This window comes from Vicugna pacos, chromosome 27 (genome assembly GCF_048564905.1).
Source record: "Vicugna pacos chromosome 27, VicPac4, whole genome shotgun sequence".
Taxonomy (NCBI): domain Eukaryota; kingdom Metazoa; phylum Chordata; class Mammalia; order Artiodactyla; family Camelidae; genus Vicugna; species Vicugna pacos.
Window position 1 is genome coordinate 16,377,045 of NC_133013.1, and position 22,397 is coordinate 16,399,441.

Here is a 22,397-nt window from a genome sequence, read left to right on the forward strand (position 1 = left end):
AACTTACTTTAGAAAGAGGGATCACATGTGTCCTCTTGGAGGCAGTGAGATCAAAGTCGAAAGCGGAAGGATGAGAATGAGCCAGCCACGCAAAGAACAGGGAGGAGAATACGAACACCATGCTGTTCTGCTACAAAACGCGCAAGGCAAGATCGGCTGCATCAAAATTCCACAGTGCGTTGTGATGCAGGTAGCTTGAGGGCATTTAAAAAAAGATGATATAAAACTGCATGGGTGTCCAGAGAGTGAGTTATTCTAAATCAGTTCCTTCTTTCCTTTTTCCTTTTGTTCCTACCTTCATTCATTCATTCGTATTTAAAAAAATTTTTTTTATTGAAGTATAGTTGATTTGCAATGTTGTGTTAGTTTCAGGTATATGGGAAAGGGATTCAGTTATAACCGCCCCCCCACACACATATATACACACCCACATTTTTTTCAAATTCTTTTCCATCATAGGTTACTATAAGATATTGAATATAGTTCCCTGTGCTATACAGTAGATTCTTGTTGTTTATCTATTTTATGTATAGTGATGTGTATCTGTTAATCCCAAACTCCTAATTTATCCCTCCCTCTTCTTTCCCCTTTGGTAACCATAGTTTGTTTTCTATGTCTGTGAGTCTACTTCTGGTTTGTAAATAAGTTCATTTGTATCAATTTTTTTTTAGGTTCCACATATAAGGGATATCATATAATATTTGTCTTTGTCTGACTTACTTCACTTAGTATAATAATCTCTAGGTCCATCCAAATTACTGCAAATGTCATTATTTCAATCTTATTTATGTCTGAGTAATATTCCATTATATACACACATACACACACACATATATATACATACACATACCACATCTTTATGCATTCATGTGTCAATGGACATCTAGGTTGCTTCCATGTCTTGGCTGTTGTAAATAGTGTTGCTGTTGAACATTCATTCTTATTTTTATTAATTTTTTCTTTTGAAGTTTCTTTTTTTAATTTCAGTTTAGTTACTTTGTTGAAAAATTTACAAATGCTCATCTGCTTTCTCTTAGCTTCATGAATGCGTTGGACATAATCTCTCATGACACACTTGCAAGAAACAAAGTTGAGACTAAGATGTCATGATATTTAAGTGGCAATTTCAGTGGTTAAGTATTCATGCTAAAGCATGTTGATGGCTCTGGAAACTGGAGCAGAGCTGTGGGACTCAACCTTCAGCTCCGTTTTGTTGAACACTTTCATCCAAGAGTTACACAGAATCATGTAAAATGGGTTTCAGGTAATGTTTAACCACTATTAGCTGGATGGACTACAATTGTGACAGAAAAATTAAAATGTCTTAAGCTGTTATGCCCTGTGTAAACCAAGGTAATAAGAATAAGATTGAAAGTGAGAATTCTTAGATTTACCTTAAAATGATTGATTTTACAAATGCAGATGCAGAGAGATCGGCTTGCTTGAGGGCAGTTCATGTGAGTTCTGGGAGTCGAAGTTGTCAGCAGCTTAAACAAGTCAACTGTGCCAGAAGGTTCCCGAATGAAATGCTGACTGGCAGGGCTTCAGTAGTCCGCGCTGATTGGAGACCAGTCACTCCATCGTGCTCAATTCTGAGCCCCTCCCTTTAAGAGCAACGTGGAAAATGACGTAGAATTAGTCCAGAGGAGAGTTGCTTTGGCCACAGCCATTCAATTATCTTAATGCCATTTCTGTTTTGTGCCTATATACCTCAGCTCCTTTTAATTGCAATATTCTGCCTCCTGAATTTTATACAGCTGGATCCATTTTGGCATCTAGTTTTTAAACGTAAATGCAACTTCTTCAGCACTTCCTTTTATAATAATGATGATCATAACTTCCTATTATCAAAAATTAGCCACCTACCTACCACCTCTCAATAGTCACTCTCTGTCATATTACCCTATTTTATTTTCTTCATTTTTACATTTACCACTCCAAAATTAACATCTTTATTTGGTTAGGTGTTTGACATTTAAGAATTTCTAATTTCCACTAGGAAGGACGAGGGCAGCGTTTTGGTTATCTTGCCTTTCCCTAGGCTACCACAGAGAAGTGCTCAACATGAATTTGTTTGAAAATGAATCACGTAAAGATTCCGCTACATTTAAACTGGACCAAAGGACTAGAGCAGAGCCGGCTGCTATTACAGGCAGCGCCATCATGGGGGCGATAAAGACACCTGTGGAGTAGACTTTACCCCCAAGGACACACCTAGGATCAGTAAGTAGAGCATAAGGATTTTCATTTTTTGGCTCAAAATTAAGAGGAGCTTCCTACTAATTTGACTGGTCTGACTACAGTATAAGCAGCATAAAGTCGTGAGAGTCACATGATAGGTAAACAACCAGAAACTGCATAGTTGAATAGTAGGTTGAAGAAATTGCGCAACACAGCCCTGTGTAAGTGGGAGGCTGAACTGAATGATGCCTAAAGCCATCTTTAGTTGGCAGCGTTCCTACACCTGTAACACCAGTAAAGACCTAGAGAAGCTTTTGCTTTGTTCTGTCATTGAACCAAGGAGGAACTCCACCTGTGGAAAAGAGCTTAGAGCAAAGCTTAGAACCGAGCAGAGCTCGATTCGCATGTGAGATTTATTTTTATTATTCTCTTATGTTACTAGTTTCACAAGCATACAGGAGGGGAAAAAAAAAAAAGAACGGGGTAGGGAGGGGAGTCTCATTTATGAGACCAGGATTCTAACAATCCGTTGAGCAAAGACCCTAATTATTAATTAATAAAACAATTTCCCTAAGACATTATTTACCAGATTGGCTGTGTAAATGAGGATGTTTTGCATCTAATTTAATGCACCACAATGAGCATTTTTATCACAAAAAAAGGACAAACCTTCTCTATATAATCAAAACTCTTGTTAGAGCAAGAACAAGAAGCGACAAACTTCTGGTAAATAATTTCTTATTCCTAAATGGAAGCCACGAACACTGCAAAAATCTCTCCCAGGGGAAGGTGAGCCTCTCAAGTATGCATTGAGCATAAGACATTTCCTTAGAAAGCTCTCTGAGGACTCTATATTTCCATCTTCCAATGACTCCCAACACCCGCATAACAGATCTCACCAATTGGAGCCATCAACTTGGACTGGTCTCAGCTAGTTACTGCTCTATTTGGATAAGAACCTGGTTTTGGGTGCTTCTAAAGCACTCTCAAATATTTCTCCAAGTAACTCTACACTAATTCCTCCTACTCAGCATTAAAAGCAGTCAATGGTGCTTTCATTCTTACCCAAGAATTTCAGAACATGAAGGTCTACCTCAAGGCACCAGTTTCCAGCATCCTCCATCCCCATTTGTATCTGATATCAGTCTCTCGGTTGTGTCGGAGACATCCAACACATGAGGCTTCAAAACCTCAACCACCTGGTCTGCCCGCTACAGTCCCATCAGAAAGGACGTGCTCAAGAATGTGAGAGACAAAAATCAGTCAATCGGAAGACGCTCCTCCCTTCAATTTACCTTCTTTTTGTGCATATAGGTATATTTCCCCTAAAATATTTCTTCTTGGGCACAATAAGTAGAAATTATCAAAATATTATAGGAAGCACACTTCTTATCATTTCCCGTGAGCATAGCAGATGTCCACTTTAGATGGTAGAGAAGAAGGACAGTGTATCGTGTAGGGGGTGTCACATGATAAAGTCACACAGACCGAGGTTCAAATTCCAGCTCTGCTGTTCACCTGTTGTGAGAACTTGGGCAAGTGAGTTAGATTAATGAGGCGTCAATGTTCTCACCTACAAAAACAGGATAATAATAGACCTGCCTGGGGCAGTGGTGGGGGATAGTACAGGAGTTAATATATATCAAGCATTGAGTAAAGTGCTTGATATATAATAAAAGCAACCAGTCATTACTAGCTATATTATGATTTTTTATAACAAAGAAGAGTATTAGCAATGTTAGTTGCCATGCAGAGAGGCTGGTGTCTGTTTCTAGTACTGCGTGTCAGGGTTGCTGCAAATCCAGAGGCCCTGGGACGCTTCCTGTGCTCGCCTTTTCATTGTAATGTCCCCAGCACAGCTAATGACTTATTGTCTCCCCTGGACCACATCCTTCTAACATGGCTTCCATCTTCAGTCTCTTCCAATTTATCACTCAACTCATTCTTTTCAACACTACTACAACCATCTTCCTTAAAGACATCTTTGATTATTTAACTCTTGCATCTGTGATAGTCCCTAAGGTCTTGTCAAACAACATTGGACGCCCTTAATAGAACATTTGGGGTCCTCCAAAATCTAGACTAAAACTGCTATTAGCTTCACAACTTCCATCAGAAGGCTAAAGAACCAATGTCAAAATGCAGCCTCGTCAGTAGCAAAGACCAGAAGCCATGGAGAGAAGGAAGGGTATTCCACTTGGGGCTGAAAGGGTGATGGTTTTTCTCCCCTCTTCTCTCCTTCATAGGATTGAAACAATGAATAATGAAGAAAGCGGCCTTCTATCACAACAGAACTTCATTTCACTTTTCTTTTATTTTTCAAAAGAGATTTCTAACACCTACCTACCCATTTGTATGTCCTAAATGTTTTACTTGACAAATCCTATGACATTCGAAAGCAGAATCTACGTTAGCAGCATCCTTTTTAGAAAGGCTCTGAAATTGGCTAAATATGACAAGGTTTAACTTCTCCTTCAACGTGGAGAATTTTTCCTCCCACCTGCCTACTGTGTCATAAGGCCCCTCCTTTCTTGGTCATCACAGGCAATGATTGGAATTCGCTATAGGTTACTTTGATGTATTTTAAAAGATGACCTGTAACAATGATGTCTTAAATATTAGGCAGGAGTAGTCTTCAGTGTTGGGGTGAAACCTAGTGCTGGGCCACCAAGCATTCCCCTCCTTACTTCCTGCAATGCAGCTCTAATAGATGCAAACCCTTGCCTGAGCCTGGAGTCTCAAGGATAAGGGACTACAAGTCTACATGAGGACAGTGATTCTTCAGGTGGTACTCTCTCCACCTGAGCATGAGGCATGATGCCTTCAACTTAATCCAGTGCATGTCTGTTGCAAACTTCCTGTGTACTCAGCAATCTGCAAAACTCAGCTGCACTGGACAGGGCTTCTAGACAACGTAACTTTGTTAGGCTCCTTAGAGCCTTCAACGCCACCTTAGTTTTGAGCAAGAACAAGAAGCTATTTTCCATCACTAAAAATATCTGTATGAGGTAGGATGGATTTCTCAGAATCAAACAGCTTGTCCCCCACCTCCACGAATTATTTCAATTATACCCCAAGGGCCAATTCCTTCTTTCTTCTCCAAATACACAGTAGATAGTGACTCACTGTGGAGACATTGACAAATACTCTGTAAACTGCTTTAGATAAGAAGATCTAGATCTCCTTTTGCAGACACTGATAAATGACAGAGGTGAGAAAAAGAAAAAGTGTAGAAGCAGAGGGACAGGAGAGACAGGAGTGTAAGGGTAAGATAAACATTCATCTTTGAGAGAAAAGGAAGCTGCTTCCCTGTAGATGAATCATCCTGTTACCCACCAGGGGAGCCCACGGACCAGCAGCCATCAGCCAGTTACTCACTAAATGTCCACTTTAAAATAATGTCCATCTGTGTCCCCAGCTGTTAATCTCAACCAATTCTTCTTCCATGAATAACCAAAAGTGTGATGGTCTGGACAAATGTAAATCCCCACCAATCCACAGAGAAAAAAAATAAAATGGGTCTTGAATATCTTTTTTGGAGGTGGTAACATTAATGAAAACCCACACTTTTTCTCAAAACCGAGGTGGGACTAGATAGAATTAGCCTAAAATTTTCTACTGCAAAGAAATTGGAGGAACATAACACCAAGTCACAGAGAGATTAATTCCATGTCATAGGTATCTACCATGATGGTGTAGGTATCAGCCAATGCCTTACAAAAAGATTACTTCAAATGAGTCAACCTACTCAGTTCCCAGTGAAAAAAGAGCTCAGGTGTCATGTTGGGGGAGGAAGTTCAATTTCCTGTTTTGTCTCTCAGCTCCAGGTAACCAAGTCTTCCAGAGGCATAGTGTGCTGCTCTTCCTTCCGCACTGTTCAGGCTATGAAAAACATCCTCCCTGGGACCCATTTGGAAAAGAACTGAAAAATCAGATTCATCCTCTTCAACTGAATGGAACTTGATCCATCAGAATTAGATTTACATCTAAGCTGAAGGCAGGATTGTAAATCATTTTGGACCCTAAGGCAAGGGGCAGGGGCATCTGTATGAAGATTCAAGATGAGGCAAAAGTGATACAAAGTGATCCTCTGGTTATGTGTCTTCTCAGTCAGCCTGTGTGCATGTCATTCTCTAAAGATCTCAAGCCTTTTCATTGTCATGCATCTGCTCGTCACCTTAGACCACGGAAAGCAGCAGTTTTCTTCTACCCATCAGCCGTGTGAACGAATGGAGGGACCCAGAGAAGAAATCAAAGAAATCAAGATACATTCTTATCTGTTTCCCAGAGCAAGTCAGTGATGGTGCTTCACTCTAGGTCACTTCCTGAGAATGATTTTACCAAGGTGGGTTAAATAGTTGGTCTAGGGGTCAAGTACAAATACACAATGGAAATGAGAGCGAGAAAAGCCCTCAGGAAGATAACTGTTGGCCTCTTGACCCTGAGGAAGTGAAGTTTTTCTCCCTCTATATGAAGTCCAGAAAGGTTAAGTGGCTTGGCCAAGGTCACACGATTAGTATGTGGTAGGAAGTAGAATGGTGAGCATATCTCGTCTTGATCTCTTGCCTCTTCTTAAGCTCTCTTTTGAGCATTTCAAACAAAAATCCACAGAAATCAATAGTTCCAATGTGTGTATTATTCCCTGGGCTGTGTAAGAGAACAGGATGAAGTTTTGACCTAAGAAGGAAGAAAGTGGAGTCAGGAGCAGGAACATTAATGGATGCTCTGAGGTGACAAACCCCTCTCTGCAGAGCATCAGTGCAATAAGATGGGGTCAGCAGCAGAGAGGAGGAATTCGTTGGAGAAAGAGATAAAATGACAGTCATGTCTGAGAATGGTCTCCAAGAAACTACGAAAGGCTGGTGTCTCAATGGAATTCTCTCCTTCATGTTTGATAGAAACAGCACCCTCTAGCAGCAATATTACAGCGAGAACAGTGAGTCAGAGAGCTGATGTTGACTGTCCTAGAGCGAATGGGTGTGTTTGCAGCCATGAAGAGTCACTGAACCCATGTTGATGGGTCCAATTTTCTTTTCTCAGAATAGCCCAGACGGAGTCAGGGTGCTGGTGTTCTCCACTCAGGTGTCACCCAGGTTATATTTAAATGCAAGTTATTGCTGGTGAAATAATACTAATATTTTTACATTCATTATAGTGTTGTAGATTTTTAAAAATTCCATTAGAATTATACCAAACTAATGAAGTTGGACAAACAGAGACCATTCAATTTTATTGACAAACATGTCCCAAGTCACATAATTATTTTAGCAATATATTGAAAGACTGTTTATTGAGTACCTACTATGTGTCAGTTGCTGTCACAGGTGGTGGGGATGTATCAGCTGAAAAAACACAGCCAAGGTCCTGCTGTCCTCATTAGCCTCCAGTCTAGGAAGCAAACAGATAACCAATGAATGAATAAATAGATGACAAGTGATCATAAGCACTAGATGGTTAAAAAAAAAAAAAGACAAGTAAGAGGCTATAAAGTAACAGTGAAGTACTATCTTAGGAGAGTGTTAGAGCAATAGGTCCCCTCCCTGAAAGGGGGGCTCTTTAGCAGAGGGGGGCAGCTCTTAGGGAGGGGACTGGCCTTGGCAGAGGTACTAGCTGGCTCAGGTGCCCTAAGCAGGAGTGAGCATGTTTGGCTACACACTGAGTCTTCACTGTGTATAGAATACATGAATCAGAAGGCATGGGGTTGGGGCGATTCCATGGGGCCATGGAGGCATGGAAGATACCTGGATTTAATGAGTGAGATGAAGGCTCCTGGAGGATTATAAGCAAAGGAGTGACTTTGGCTTCTGCATTGAGAATAACTAAAAAGGGAAATAAGACCGGAGATGGGATTCAAATTCTGGACATCTTTTCCTATACTACTAGGTACCAGAAGATCCCAGGAGAGCTACAGCTCAGCTTTCAGTGTTAGATAGTTCTTTATGTTACCAGAGCTGACTTCTGACAACCTGTTCTTCCCTCCTTGTTCAGACAGGTGATGTGAGCTCTCAAGATGAGTTCGTATGCCCAAACCAGATGGGATCCTGTCTCTTCTGCTGTTCCCATCAAAGACCCGTACATATGTGGTAAAGTACAAAGAATAGTCACTTAAGACAGGAGGTGTCAATGCATGTCACTGAAGTTACCAGAACTTCCTAAAACAGATGAGTTATTTCTGTCTTTCTAAAATGGGACTTCTCACAGCAGTGGCATCTTATGACCTGGGACAGTCTTTTCACTGTCTGTGACTCTACTAGTGTCTATCCTGCTATGATACAGACATCATTAACTGAGAAAACCAGGCACAAAGTCTCATACTCTGAAAACGTTAATTTTAAACATTTAAAATTTAATTGGAAAGCCACAGTTTGGGAGGAAACATTCGCAAAAGACACACCTGATAAAGGACTCTAACCCAAAATATACAAAGAACACTTAGAAATCAACAATAAGAAAGCAACTCGATTAAAAAATGGGCCAAAGATCTTAACAGACACCTCACCAAAGAAGACATACACATGTCAAGTAAGCATATAAAAAGATGCCCACATCATATGGCACCAGGGAAATGCAAATTAAAGCAAAAGATGGCTTCACACTTATTAAGAATGGCCAAAACCCAGAACACTGACAACACCAGACGCTGGTGAAGATGCTGGGGTAAGAGGAACTTTCACGCACTGCTGTTGGGAATGCATACTGTACGGCCACTTCGGAAGACAGTTCTGCGATTTCTAACAAAATTAATACTCTGACCACACGATCCAGCAGCTCTGCTCCTTGGTGTTTACCCAAAAGAGTGAAAATGTAATGTTCACAGAAAAACCTGCACATGGATGTTTATAGCAGCTTAATTCATAATTGCCCAAACTTAGAAGCAGTCTGGATGCCCTTTGTAGGTGAGTGGATGAATGAACTCTGGTACATCCAGACAAGGAAATACTGTTCAGCTCTGAAAACAAAATAATGAGCTATCGTGCCATGAGAAGACATGGAAGAAATTTAAATGTGTATTGATAAGTGAAAGAAGGCAGTCTGAGAAGGCTATATACTGTATGATTCCAACAATATGACATTCTGAAAAAGGCAATAGTGTGTATATGGTAGAAAGATCGGTGGTCACAAGAGGTCATGAGGAAGTAAAAGTTGAGTAGGTGGAGCACAGGGAACTTTTAAGGCAGCGTAACTACTCTCCTTGATACTATCAATGGTGGATACATGTCATTATCCATTTGTCCAAACCCATAGACCATCCAACGACTAAAGTGAACCCTGATGTAAACTGTGAACTTTGGGTGATCACGAAGTGTCAACGTAGGATCATTAGTTGTAAAAATGTATCGCACTGGTGAGGGATGTTGATAATGGGGGAAGCTACGCATATGTGAGTGTAGGGGGGATATGGGAAATCTTTGTACCTTTCTTTCAATTGTTCTGTGTACCTAAAGCTGCTCTAAAAAATAAAATCTAAGAAAAAGAAAAAGAAACTTCATGAGAAAAAGAATAACCTTCATGCAGCCACCTGTTCATTGGCCATTTTCCCATGAGTGTACGTTAAGCACCCACTGTGACCTAAGTTTTGGTGCCAGGCTGGTAAGTATAAGCAGTTGCAACACACTGATATCGTAGAAAGAACACTGAACGTCAAATCATAGAAACCAGTCCTAAGTCATTACTTTGTTACAAAATATCTGTTGATGCTCTGAATGTTATGTAACTGCCCTGTGCCCAGTTAGACCAACAATAAAATGGGTCAGATCATAATAATTGATCTACCTCACAAAGTTGCTCGAGAATGAACTGAGAATGGAAAATTCTTTGGCAGATTAAAAAGTACTATATGCATGAATGTGTGCTTGCTGTTAATTATTCTTCAGTCTCCGTCCTAATTTCTCCCATGGTAATGACTAGCAGAAACCTGAATATTAAGGAAGAAGAGAGCTAAAGTCAAAAACAGAAATCCAAAGCAGTCAAATCAACAAAAAAAAAACCAACTAGAAATAATCAGGGGGAAAAAAATCTCACTTCTTGTAAACAAAATGATTATTTGATTGTAAATGAGGAGCATAGAACTTGGCATAATTATGCCACTTTTTCAGTAAAATTTTAGATAATTTCAATTCTATTTAAAATGCCACTGATTAGCACACTGGCCGGGAAGTTAGAATACTGGGTCTTTGCGTGGACTTTAAAATAAAGTAATTGTGCGTCCTTGGGCACAAGGGCGCAAGATCAGTTCCCCTGTGTGGGTCTAGATTTTTCAGAGGATGAAGGTGTCGCAATGCCATCCTTTAAACTTTCCCAGTCTTGCTACTCCCAGGATGTAAAATACCAGGGGAAGCACGACCCTCTTCATCTGGGACATGAGCCATCTGTTTCAGGCAGGCTCTGGGAATTCTGAGCATCAACGCAGAGCATGAGTCCCTCATCCCTTTGCATGTGAAATAAAACCCATCATCCACAGGTCATGAGCTGCTGGAGGGTTGGCCCTGGGTTCTGTGTTGTCCAAAGCAGCAGTGCCTCGACACCCCATTAATATTCCTCATTAACTGTTGCAACAACACTTTTAGAGCTCTTTCTTCCATGATCTGGAGGTCACTGGTCAATTAGGAGCACGGCTGATGGAGAGTGGGGGGAGTTTGGTTTAGTGTACTCTTGGTTGGGCATCCAAAATGGCTGGCACAGGTGTACCCCAGTGTCTGAGGGGGTCAGTCCTGGTGGTACGTTCACTCCTTTTGGAATAATGGTGGCGCACAGTGCAAACGCCCAGCACAGTTCATGTTAGACCACATGGGAGCCGTGCACCAGCTGTTGATTCCACCAGGTCTCTAGCTCCTTTTCCTTTTCCTTCAATCTTTGTGCATATTTTTAAAAATTGTGTATGATAAAAACACAAACACTCAAGATTAATGTATTTAACAGATTTAACTTTTAAAGGTGATAAAATGAGAAATAGCCCCTAATGTGGGGGCTGGCACCAAGGTTGTCATGCCAGCAGGTGCTTAGTAATTTAAAGGATGATCTGGCCTGGCTGTTTAATCCCCAAATCCAAGCTCCAGTTGAGATGGAGATCTCAGCTGCCCCAGGTTATACTAAGCACAATCTCCTCTCCTAGGAAGAAGAACTGCCTCGAAGCCTGTAGGCTGGATGGTACTAGAGAATGTGCACACCCACAGAGAAAGTTATGCCCTTCAAAGGCCAAGATAATCAGATCAGCAGAGGAGCCATGACCATCCTGAATCACTGTCTCCTGGGTGACCCAAGGTCACGTTAGGCTGCTGAGCTGTTTCAGTGCTGGTTCAGAGACACGGCTGCACACAGTGTAGGAATCCAGAGATCTGTGTTCTGGGGTTGTTGACAACATTAAATAATCTTAAGTAGGTAATTTAATCCCGTTGGGTCTTAGTGTCCCTGCGTGTACAACGAGGCCATTGTTTCAGAAAAGCAGGGGCTCGCTTTTGCTGCCATGCTGGGTTCTAACACCACATCAGGTAGTACTGCTTGATGCCGGTGCTCTTTCACACCAGACATTCCTTCTCAAAATAGCGCCGCAAGAAATTTCTTGCTAGTTAAACAGAATAGACACGTGGGCTGCAACATACTTTGAGACCTGTGATCTATAGGAGGAGTTGCTTCAACAGAAACAAGGGGTTGCTAGTGGCACTGGTGTGCTAGGAAATCTGCTCTTCAGAAAAACTGGAGGGGTGGGTACTGATGGGTAGCGTTATCCAGTTTCCATGGTGTAACCACTCCGACTGCAGCCATTTTGAGGCAACAATGCAACATCGGCTGGCTTGCAAAATTCCTAGAAAGTTTACAGTTGGCTCCTGTAAACCACTACAAATCAGCTCCACGCACTTCTGGCAGTGACCTCTTGATTGAGGATTACTGCAATCTGTACAGTTAAAAAAAAAAAAGAATGAAAAATGTGTATGTAGTCGTCTAAATTTTTCTGGGTAGCTGATTTTCCTACTTTTTATCAGTCCTTTGATGAGATCATGATCTGAATAAGGACCACTAGTTAGTTGATATTTACAATACATATTGTAATCAATGGCTGGCTCAACTCTCCTTCCAAATATATGTAAGAAAGACTGCTTTCTCATCCCCCTTGTAGTTAGACAAGGCTGGGTAGCTAATTCTGGCAGGTGTGTCAGTTCTAATGTAAAGGTGTGCATTTAGAATATGTCTCTCTGGCTCTCTGAGAGATTGTATGGAGCAGAGGTCCTGCCAACTCACACTAGGTTTACAGCAGAGCAAGAAATAATCTTATACACTTAAGGCACTGGAATTAAAGGGGTAAATGGGATACCACAGAAAAATCTAGACTATTCTGACCAATAAAATTAATCAAGTGCTTTCTGGACCTTAAATTCTATAAACTTGAATAAATGATCTCAGATGACAATTGTATACTTGTGTATAATTAATTAATTAATTTCTAAAGTTATAATGAATATGTCATAGATTGATTAATCTATGAATAATCTTTCCTGGGACTGGAGCGCTGCCCTCAACAGTCATCTGAGGCCCATCCTCCAGTGCTAGATTATTCTGTTCTCCTCACTGCTTGCAACTTTCTTCAAGTCCACTTTCTGAGCAGCTAGACTGGACCATGGGGCCATCTTGCCCCGTGAAGGGCACGAGTTACCATTAACTGAGGGCTGATATTACATGCCCTGTACTTCACCAATTTAGGAAGCATTTGCAATGTATACCACAGCATGCCAACAGCAGCCTTGGTGAGTGTTGTGTCCATGTCCAGAATTGATCAGCCTGGTAGACCTGGTCTGAGGCACAGATAAGAGGAAGTTATTTGTGATTTCATTTTAAGAGAGCTTAAGAGTTCCTCCTGGACCTAAATAGCTTACCAATGAGCTTATAACAGAGCTTGAAGTTCTCCTATTAGGATGGTATCACTTTGGCCAAATCAAGACCATTACTAAAAATTTCCCTGGGAGGGGCATGGATCAATTATCAGTCATTGATGATACTTGAAAGAATTCCTTCCTGGAAGTTGGATGAGCTGCACATTGAAGAACCAGAATTTTTGTGAGAAAAGAGAAATAGATGAGAAAGAAAAAGGGGTCACTTAGGAATAAGAACATCTCCTAGGGAACTCTCTTTTAAATTCCTCAGCAATGACTAAATTAGTAAAAGAAGGTACAATTGTTACTGACATTTTACATAAGAGCACAATACTGAAAGTCAGAGAAGCTAAATGTCTTGTCTTAAGTAACACAACTTATAAGAGACAAAGGATTGATTTAAAGTGAGGGTCATGGTATTATTTCTTGCAAATACAGGATATTTTGACTTAGTCTACCTTTAAAATGCAGACATCTTTTTTTCCAGATTTCTTTCCATCTAGACATCATGAACCAAAATGAACTGAAAGGAAAGTCAGAGCACCAGGCTTAACATGGCAGAGATCAGTCTGAGGCTGAGAACCACCTGGGCCTGCCTGGGCTGCTCATTCCTGCCCATGGAAAGGATGGAGGCTTCAGAAGAGCACAGAGAGAAGGACTTGGGTGCTGTGTGATGTTTGACCTGCATCCATCTGTCCATCCCACTCAGTCACTCACATTATTTCAAGCAACACATGCCTCTGGCCTTCCTACAATCCTGACTACACCATCTCACCGACAGAGATGGAGAAAACAAACTCTGCCCTCGTGAGTTAAAGGTGCAGAGGGAGAGAAACGATAAATGATAAATGAATAAACGAACTACATTAGTGACTCGTGTTCGGAACATGAACGGAATGCCTTGTGAAGTGACTGCAGTCTTGCTCTTCTGTGAAATCCCCCAAGGCCGGGATGGGGTGCGGGCAGGCATGTGACCTCTAAATGTGTCCTTGCTCAAGGACAATAAGATACGGTTGCTTTCCTCTCACTGCCTCGGCAACAGCTCCAGCATCCCAAACCCAGGAAACCCACAGATACAGGGAAGAGAAGCAGGACCAAACAAACCAGTCACAGTGATAAACACAGGGGTCCCACAGCAGGAATCTGAACCCAGCCCTGGCCTCATAGGGGATTACCTTTAGGTCCATCACCAGAGCATCAGACAGGGCAAAACCAAGTACATGATGACAACTTCCAGGGATTTAGAATAACCGGGCACAGTGGTAGAATCCACACTTGTGAGCCGCCTCGACAGGAAAGCTGGGTCAGATTTTGTCCAAAGAAAGCCAAGAATGATGAGCCACAAGGGACGAGAAAAGCAGGGTAATGATGGCCAGGTGCATGTGCTCTGTAATTGTTTCCTATTCCCGGTGTAACTGTGCGACATATTTCAAATTCAACAACAGACTCAGCTCAGGGTGGGCTTATAACGGGTCAGGCAGACCACTATGCTTATTTTTATAGCACATTATTTTAAGTCTCCATTTTGGGCCAAAAATGTAACCTAGCACCATTTCTAGACACAGCAGGATCATGTACAGCAAAGGAGCCTTGGAAAGCTCATGCGGTCCCCTTCTCTTTCCAACTCCAAGCGAAGATGAATGGTTGGAAGATTTCCATTCCAACTCCAATAAAGGCACTTCTCCAGGATTTCTCCATGGTGGCCTTACCTGGAGCTGCCTGGAGTTCTGATTATTCATTCTAAGCAGGCCATGAAGGACAGCTTGAACAGAGGCTCTGAAAGCCAGGATAAGACTTGAAGGAAGTGGCAGGGTATTGGATACAGCAATTTATATAGTTAGATGAGGATTCAAATCCAAGCTGACCTAATTTGTATGTGAACTTTGGCCAATCGCTTAAGCACTGTAGCAGTCAAGACCTAGCTGGAATTGAAATGCTATCTGAATATTGAAGCAGAAGGAATTTGATTCAGGAGATGCCCAGGTAACGAGAAAGCACAGAAATCTAACAGAGGACAGTCAGGCAATCCAGACGTTAGTAATAGCAGGAAGCCACCACTCCCTAAGACCACAGGGAGCAGAGGGAGAGAACACCAGTGCTGTACTCAAAGACCAGGAGCACCTTATAGAAGCTGGCCCCACGGAAGGTCTCTGTGTCAGAAGCTGAAACCCAAGAAGAGATGTAGCCACTGCAGAAGCCCTGGGGCAGAAACAGAAGGTGAGGAATAGCCTGGCTTCCCTCCCACCAGCCAGTCTCCAGTCTCCCATCAGTGCCTGGGAATGGCCAGACCCGGACAGATGTCTGCTGACTCGGAGCCTGGGAAACAGCCTAAGGGGGGCAGCTGCCCTGTCATACAGAACTCAGTGGGCAATCAATTAGAACCGTTTATTATTATTAATGCAGTTTCTGTAAATAAAAATTTAAAGTGCAATCAGTGGCGTACTGGTAAATGTTTGACAACGGACCCTCTGGAGGGAAATGCTAGTCTGCTGCTCGTTTCCATGACACAAATAACCCTATCCTGGCTAATTTCAAGCATCTGATGTGAGGTCACTGAGCACAGCATTGAGAAGATTGTCTCACATCCAGGTCATAAGAGCAACTCCAGCACAGGGCTGAAAAGTAAGCTTACGAAGACCACAGCAAACACACTTGTGCAGTTCCAGGAGGACGGCACCAATACCAGCAGGTGGAAATTGCACAGGAATAGTGTTTTTTGCTCTGTTCAACTAAATCTTCTCAGATTTGGACTCTACTCCTTTTGGAGTCCATATGTCGCTCCTTAGTTGGGGCCACATCACTAGACAGTTGCTCATTCTTTATAGATACGTTTGACGAGACCTGTATTAGACAGGTGGTACGCTATGGAGGTTTACGTGTTGGCTTTCCAGAGACACGAATCCCAAACCTCCACCTTGCTTGGAAGCCAAGTTGTAAACCCTGGCCCTCATGAACTTTTTTGATGTCAGTGCGGTGACATCAGCCCTTATTGCCTGAACTTCCAGTAGGAACTGTTTTGCATATCATGACTGATGCAAATGAGAGCTTGATGCTGTCTTGATCCTTCTTTAGACTGTCTCTTCCCGTATCTCTCACTGCCTTTGTAATCCTGTCACTGAGTAAAGTAAGGGCAAACCAGCAGAGCTCTCCGCAGTCATTGAAAAATGACATGCTTGGGCTTCTGATCCGCTGACTTCTGTGACTATGCAAGTTCCACGGCCGTCACTAGACCAGCCCATTCTTCGAATGAGCTCTTTGCAGAGCTCTTGCAGTGCTATTACTTTCGACAATATAGGAGGCAATCTCCCGGACATACATTGATTCTTGTACGTTAGTACAAAACTGGCAGGTCTGAGGACATGCCAGAGAATGCAACTATGGTGGCTGGAATGCCAATATTCCAATATGTGGTCAAATATGTAAAAGTAAAATATCCTTAGCTGATGTACCTCTTTTTTTATTTCTCCAGCTTTTCTTCCTCTTTTATTTTCAACCAGTTGTGTTGAAATCAGCCAAGATCTGGCCCATTTATTAATTCGCCCTTCGGAAAATATGGAAGAATATGTGTCAAGCTCAGTGTAAGAACCAGGGGGTGTAATGGTAAAAAGAAAGTCATTCTTGTTCCCATGATGCCTTCTAGTCTACTAGACTAGAATACGATGAGAACTAACAATTATGGTCAATGTTATCACTGTTGAGGAAGGTTAAGCCTGAGATGTTTCGGAAGCACTAAGGAAGGGCAGTGGGAAGGTCACTCTGAAGAAGACCTGAAATACGTGTAAAGGATTGTGAAATGAGAGGAAGTACTATTTCAGGTAAATTCAACAGACTTTTGAAAAAGCCAGGAACAAAAATGAATCAGAGGGGAATTCTGTTTCTGGTCAGATGCTGGATTTACCTTCCTAACTAAAACAACCAATAAGTATATGAAGCTATGATTTTTCAAGCACTGGACCTCAAGCAATAAAAGGTAGTGATCCTTGAAGGATAAGAAAAAAATGAGAAAAGCCCTATAATTGCCTCAGTTTATGGCCTTGAAAGAATTTTCAGGCTGTGGTAAAGGGGGAAGGAACCAGGCAGAAACCAGTGGACTCTAGATTGATGAAATACAGCTAAAAATCCAGAATGAGCAATATGGCTTGCGTTCAAAGGAATGTGAACCAAGAGGAGAGACATGGCTGGAGAGAGAACTCTCAAGACAGGCAGAAAGGTCTCCTTAAGTATTCAGCAAATTACTAGTCAGCACATGCTTACGAAAACCTAGAGAAAGTCAGAAAAAAAGAAATGACCCAAACGTGTTAGAGGAATCAGTACCTGGTGCTCACACGTGGCCATGAATGATATCTGTTCCCAAAAGCCAGACTGGAAATCCACGTAATTAACAGTACATCAGGTAAGGTCTTGCATGAGCAATGGAAAATAATTAGCTGTAGGACCAATCCTGGTCTGGACACTTCTAAACACTTCTTAAAGCAAGATCTGAAAGGATCAAATTTTTTCTAAGTGATTTAATTCATCTTAGAAAAAAAGTTAAATAATATTTATAAAAATACAAAAATATCCAGCACTCAAAAAGGTAAAATTCACAATGTCTTGTATCCTATTAAATATTACCAAACAGAATGTAGAAAAATATAAGACCCTTAGTGAGAGGAAAAAATTCATCAAAACTAATGCAAAACTGACACAGGTATTAAAATAACATACAGTTATTAGTAACTGTATTTCATATAACCAAACTTCTAGAGATGAAAACTACAATGCATAAAATTTAAAATATACTAGATAAGATTAGTAGCAGATAAAAGATAAGATATTGCAAAAGAAAAGATTATTGTACCCTGGGACCACTTTAAATGGCCTAATATATATAGGTAGTTGGAGTCACCTAAAGAAATGAGATTGGGGACTATTTGAAGAAAAATGAGTGAGAGACAGAAAACAGTAAAACAATAGAGAAAATCAATGTACTAACCAAAAGATAGATTTTTATATGTATATATATATATAAAATATATATAGTTATATATAATATATATATGTATATATAATTAACAAATGAATACTACTCTAACCAGACTGATAAGGAAAAAAAAGAAAGCTGATGAGAATTAACAATATCATGAGTGAGCGTGGTGGCATTGCTACAGACTCAACAGATGTTAGAAGGATAATAAGGGAATATTTTTATAATTTTATGCATCGATTTGACAACTTACATGACAGGGGCAAATTCCTTAAAAGACACAAACTATCAAAGCATACTCAAGAAGGAATAGATAACACGAATGGCTCCATATTGATTAAAGAAATTGAATCTGTAGGTAAATAAATCTCTACCTCTCCTTTCTCCCTACCTCTCCCAAGCTAATACTTTAAGCTCAGATGGTGTTACTGGTAAGTCCTACCAAACATTTATGGAAGAAGTGACACCAATTCTCCACCAGCTCTTCTGGAAAACTGAGAGGAGGGACTCTCCTAAGCTTATTCTCTAAGGCCAATATTGTGCTGATACTTAAATAAGACAAAGACATCACAATAAAAGTACATATTAATATTTCTTATACACACAGATAAAAATTCTAAAAAATTTCAGCAAATCAAATCCAACGATATATAAAAATGATACTGTGTCCTGACCAAGCAGAAAATATGCCAGAAATACGAAGTTGTTTTAACATTCAAAAAATCAGTCAAAGCAATTTGCCATATTAATAAACTAAAAAAGAAAAACAACATGATTGTCTCAATAAAAGCAGGGGGGTGGGGAAAGCAACTGAGAAAATTAAACATCCTTTTTTGAGAAAAACTCTCAGAAAACCAGACATAGAAAAGAACTTCCACAATATGATATTGGGCATTTATAATAGCAAAACAAAAAATACACCTAATGTCATATGTAATGGTGAAAGGTTGAATGCTCTCCCCAAACATCAAGAACAAGACCAGAATATTTGCTCTCACCCTTCCTCCTCAACATTACATACGACAATAGGTATATTTTTGTTTTGCTTGTAAATACTTGTAATTAGGAAATGAAATCCACCATGAGAAATTAACACATTTCTATTAGAATGGCAAAAATTAAAAAGATTGACTATATCAACTGTTAACTTGGCAAGGATGTGGAGGAATTAGAAATCTCACGGATGGCTAAATAGAGTATAAAGCAGTACAAACACTTTGGAAAACAGCTTGGCAATTTCTTTAAAAGTTGAACATAAATCTATAGGCACCTACTATATGATCCAGCCCATAACCAAGGTGCTTAACCAAGAGAAGTGACAATGTATGGCCATACAAAGACTTGTAAACAAATGTTCATAGCTGTCTTATAAGAAATATCCCCAAACTGGAAGCAACTGGACAATGGATGAGCCAACAGTGGTGTGTCCATACAATGGACTACTGCCAGCAGTAAAAAGGAATGAAAAACCGACACACACGATGATGTAGATCCAAAAATAATGCATCCAAAATGATTAAGCTGAGTGAAAGCTACGTGATTCCCTTTATATAAATCTCTAGAAAATTCATGCTAATCTACAGTGACAGCACGCAGATCAGTGACTGCTCAGTGTGGGGAGAGGTACAGGGAGGCAATTCTGAGGAGCAGGAGGAAAGTTTTCAGGATAATTCTATGTTTACTATCTTGATTGCAGAGATGGCTTCACAGGGGTATACGCATGTCAAAACTTATCACATTTACACTTTAAACAAGTATACCGTATTGTATGTCAATTATACCTTAATAAAGATGTTTAAAGAGAGAAAGAGACAGAATGAGATGCAACATAAATCAAGCTGTTCAGCATGGCGGGGGCACAGACATGATTATGGGCTGCAAAACTGTAAGTGTTGGAAAGGAATTGGGGCAGAAAGTGAACTGTCCTTCTAAGCCATGAAAGGTGTTTATACTTTTTCCTAAGGACAAAAGGAAACATTGAAACATTTTAAAGCATGCGTATGTGTGTGGGTGAGGGTGTGTGTGTATGTGCACGTGTGTTCTCTGTAAAGTTAATTCATGCTTTCCTTTTCAGTTAATCTTTATGTCTCTTACCAAATTTCCCAAACCAAACCAAACCAAACCAACCAAACAAACAAACAAAAAAACAATTAAATAATACCCTTTTCTACATACTTATATCCCAAACACTCATCACAATCAGCCCTAATCTTCCTCATTCTGGACCATCCTCAGACCCTCTGATCTCACCATTAACATGCTAATGAAGATTGACATACTAAATGGGTTCCTCAAATAATAAGTTATTTCCATGGATATTCACGGAAGACGGTCTCTTCATAATCCATTTTTTACAGAGACATCTAAATCAGTTTCGTTTTCCCCTGCCTGCCTGTCCTCCCTCACTTCCCAGTGGAAAGAAGACCTTTAGGGTTAAACATTCTGCAGGAGTCTTAAATCCTAAACTCTGTCATTTTTGCATAACCTCTGGCTTATCAAAATCTCTCCTTGAAATACAGCTTTCCCATATGGGAAGGGGACTGATAACACAGGTCTCAGTGTTGCAGTGATTGGAATAAACTTCAACATATGTAAAAACCCCAGCAGAGGACCTTACACATACTTGAGGATAATTCTCTCTGGTCGACATTCATCTCTTCCCATCCTCCTCTCTCTTGAGAATCTTCCCACTGGATGAGATCAGAATACCACATTTTGTTCCTCAGTTACAAATTTAGTTGGGTGTAAATCCATAAGCCATTCATAAGGAGCATTGTTGAAAACAAAATTAAAAAAAAATACACAAAACTAAGCTTGTCATTATGAGAAAGACAGACTCAGAACTGGCTTGAGTATGAGCCCTGGCCTGGATTTTAATCAACACAGCCAGTGTTTTCAAGTCAGGGCCAAATTCTTGTGACACATAATACAAAATTTATGAACTTACTGAAACTGATTTATAAACTGATAAAGGACAATATAACCATATAGAGCTGGTTGCAAAATAACCAGAGGGCAAAACTGAAGTTTTATTAAAATGACCTCAGTCATTTTATCTCATACCCATGCTGGATAAATAGTCATTTTTGTAGAATCCATAAGCACCAGGGAACTCCCACCCCGTTGCTAATGCACGAGGTACCAGAGTTAGAAGAAAGTCATCCCAGGAAATGAAGTTCATATAAAAATGAATTCAATAAACTTTTAGTAAGTGCGTACTCCATGCCAGGCTCTGGAACAGACAGGCATCAAAAACATATTTCCTATCAAGGGGCCCTCTGTGTAATGAAGGAAAATATGTCGATGAAAGAGGGGTAAGGTACAGGGTACTGAGAGGATATAAAGGATGGGGGTGCCTGGGGAAGTTTTACTGAAAAAAGCAAGTCAATGTGTACATCCCAGGAACAAGTACAGTTTCCAACCTCAGGATTCATTCTTTCATTCCCTCAGCCTCTCAGCAAATATTGAGTTTCTGCTATACACCAGGCACAGTGCTAGGCCTGATAGGTTTTTCTATCAAATTGACACATTACATGTTTGCTTTTCTTTTTCTGCCAAATAAACCAAGTTCCTGGAGGACACAGACTCTCTCTGTTTTCCCAGCAATAAAACACTTAATATGTATTGTTCAATATTTGCTGAAATGATGCAAAATCAATTCTTATGAATTGGCTTTGTTGGGAGAGAAAGGGAATGAAAAGGAACCTCTTGAGATAGTGAAAGAAAATACTTTTCACATTTTGCCGGAGGTGGTCTTTGAGACTTCCCTACCATTCTTCCTTGCAAGGGGAAAAAGTTCGTCATTGCTGGTGTTTTCCTGCAAGGAACGTGGATTCTGCATATCTTCAGCATACAGTCTTCCAACCAAATTCTCTGCCAAATATATTTAGAGTCTATCATTGGAAATGGGCTGGAGGTTGGGCAGAACCCAGTTCTCTATTAGAAGTTCACTCTGTAATAGCAGTATCACATACATCCCCAGTTCAGAAAGAGTCTTCATACTGTGAGTCTGGTCATACCAGTAACCCTCTGCATATCCTGGCATTTGTCACAATCAAAAATCATGGGGTTAGAAGGAATGGATTGTTGTTAGAAATCTAGGGTTGTGGTTTTGTATACATCACCTCTTTCCATCACAACAACCCTCTGAGATAGGATATTCTCCATGCCTGCAGATTTGAAAATTAAAATCAAGAAAGATCAAGAAAATGGCACAAAGTCTATAAGAAGAAAATTAAGGTTTATAATCAAGTCTGGCTTACTTCAGAGCCTACAAGTTTGTGCCACTCCACACAAAGTTCAGAAAGGCCATTTATCCCAGTCTGCTTCATGAAGAGGCCTGGACACCCTTGCTTAATCCCCTTCTTTGGGTTGTTACACATCAG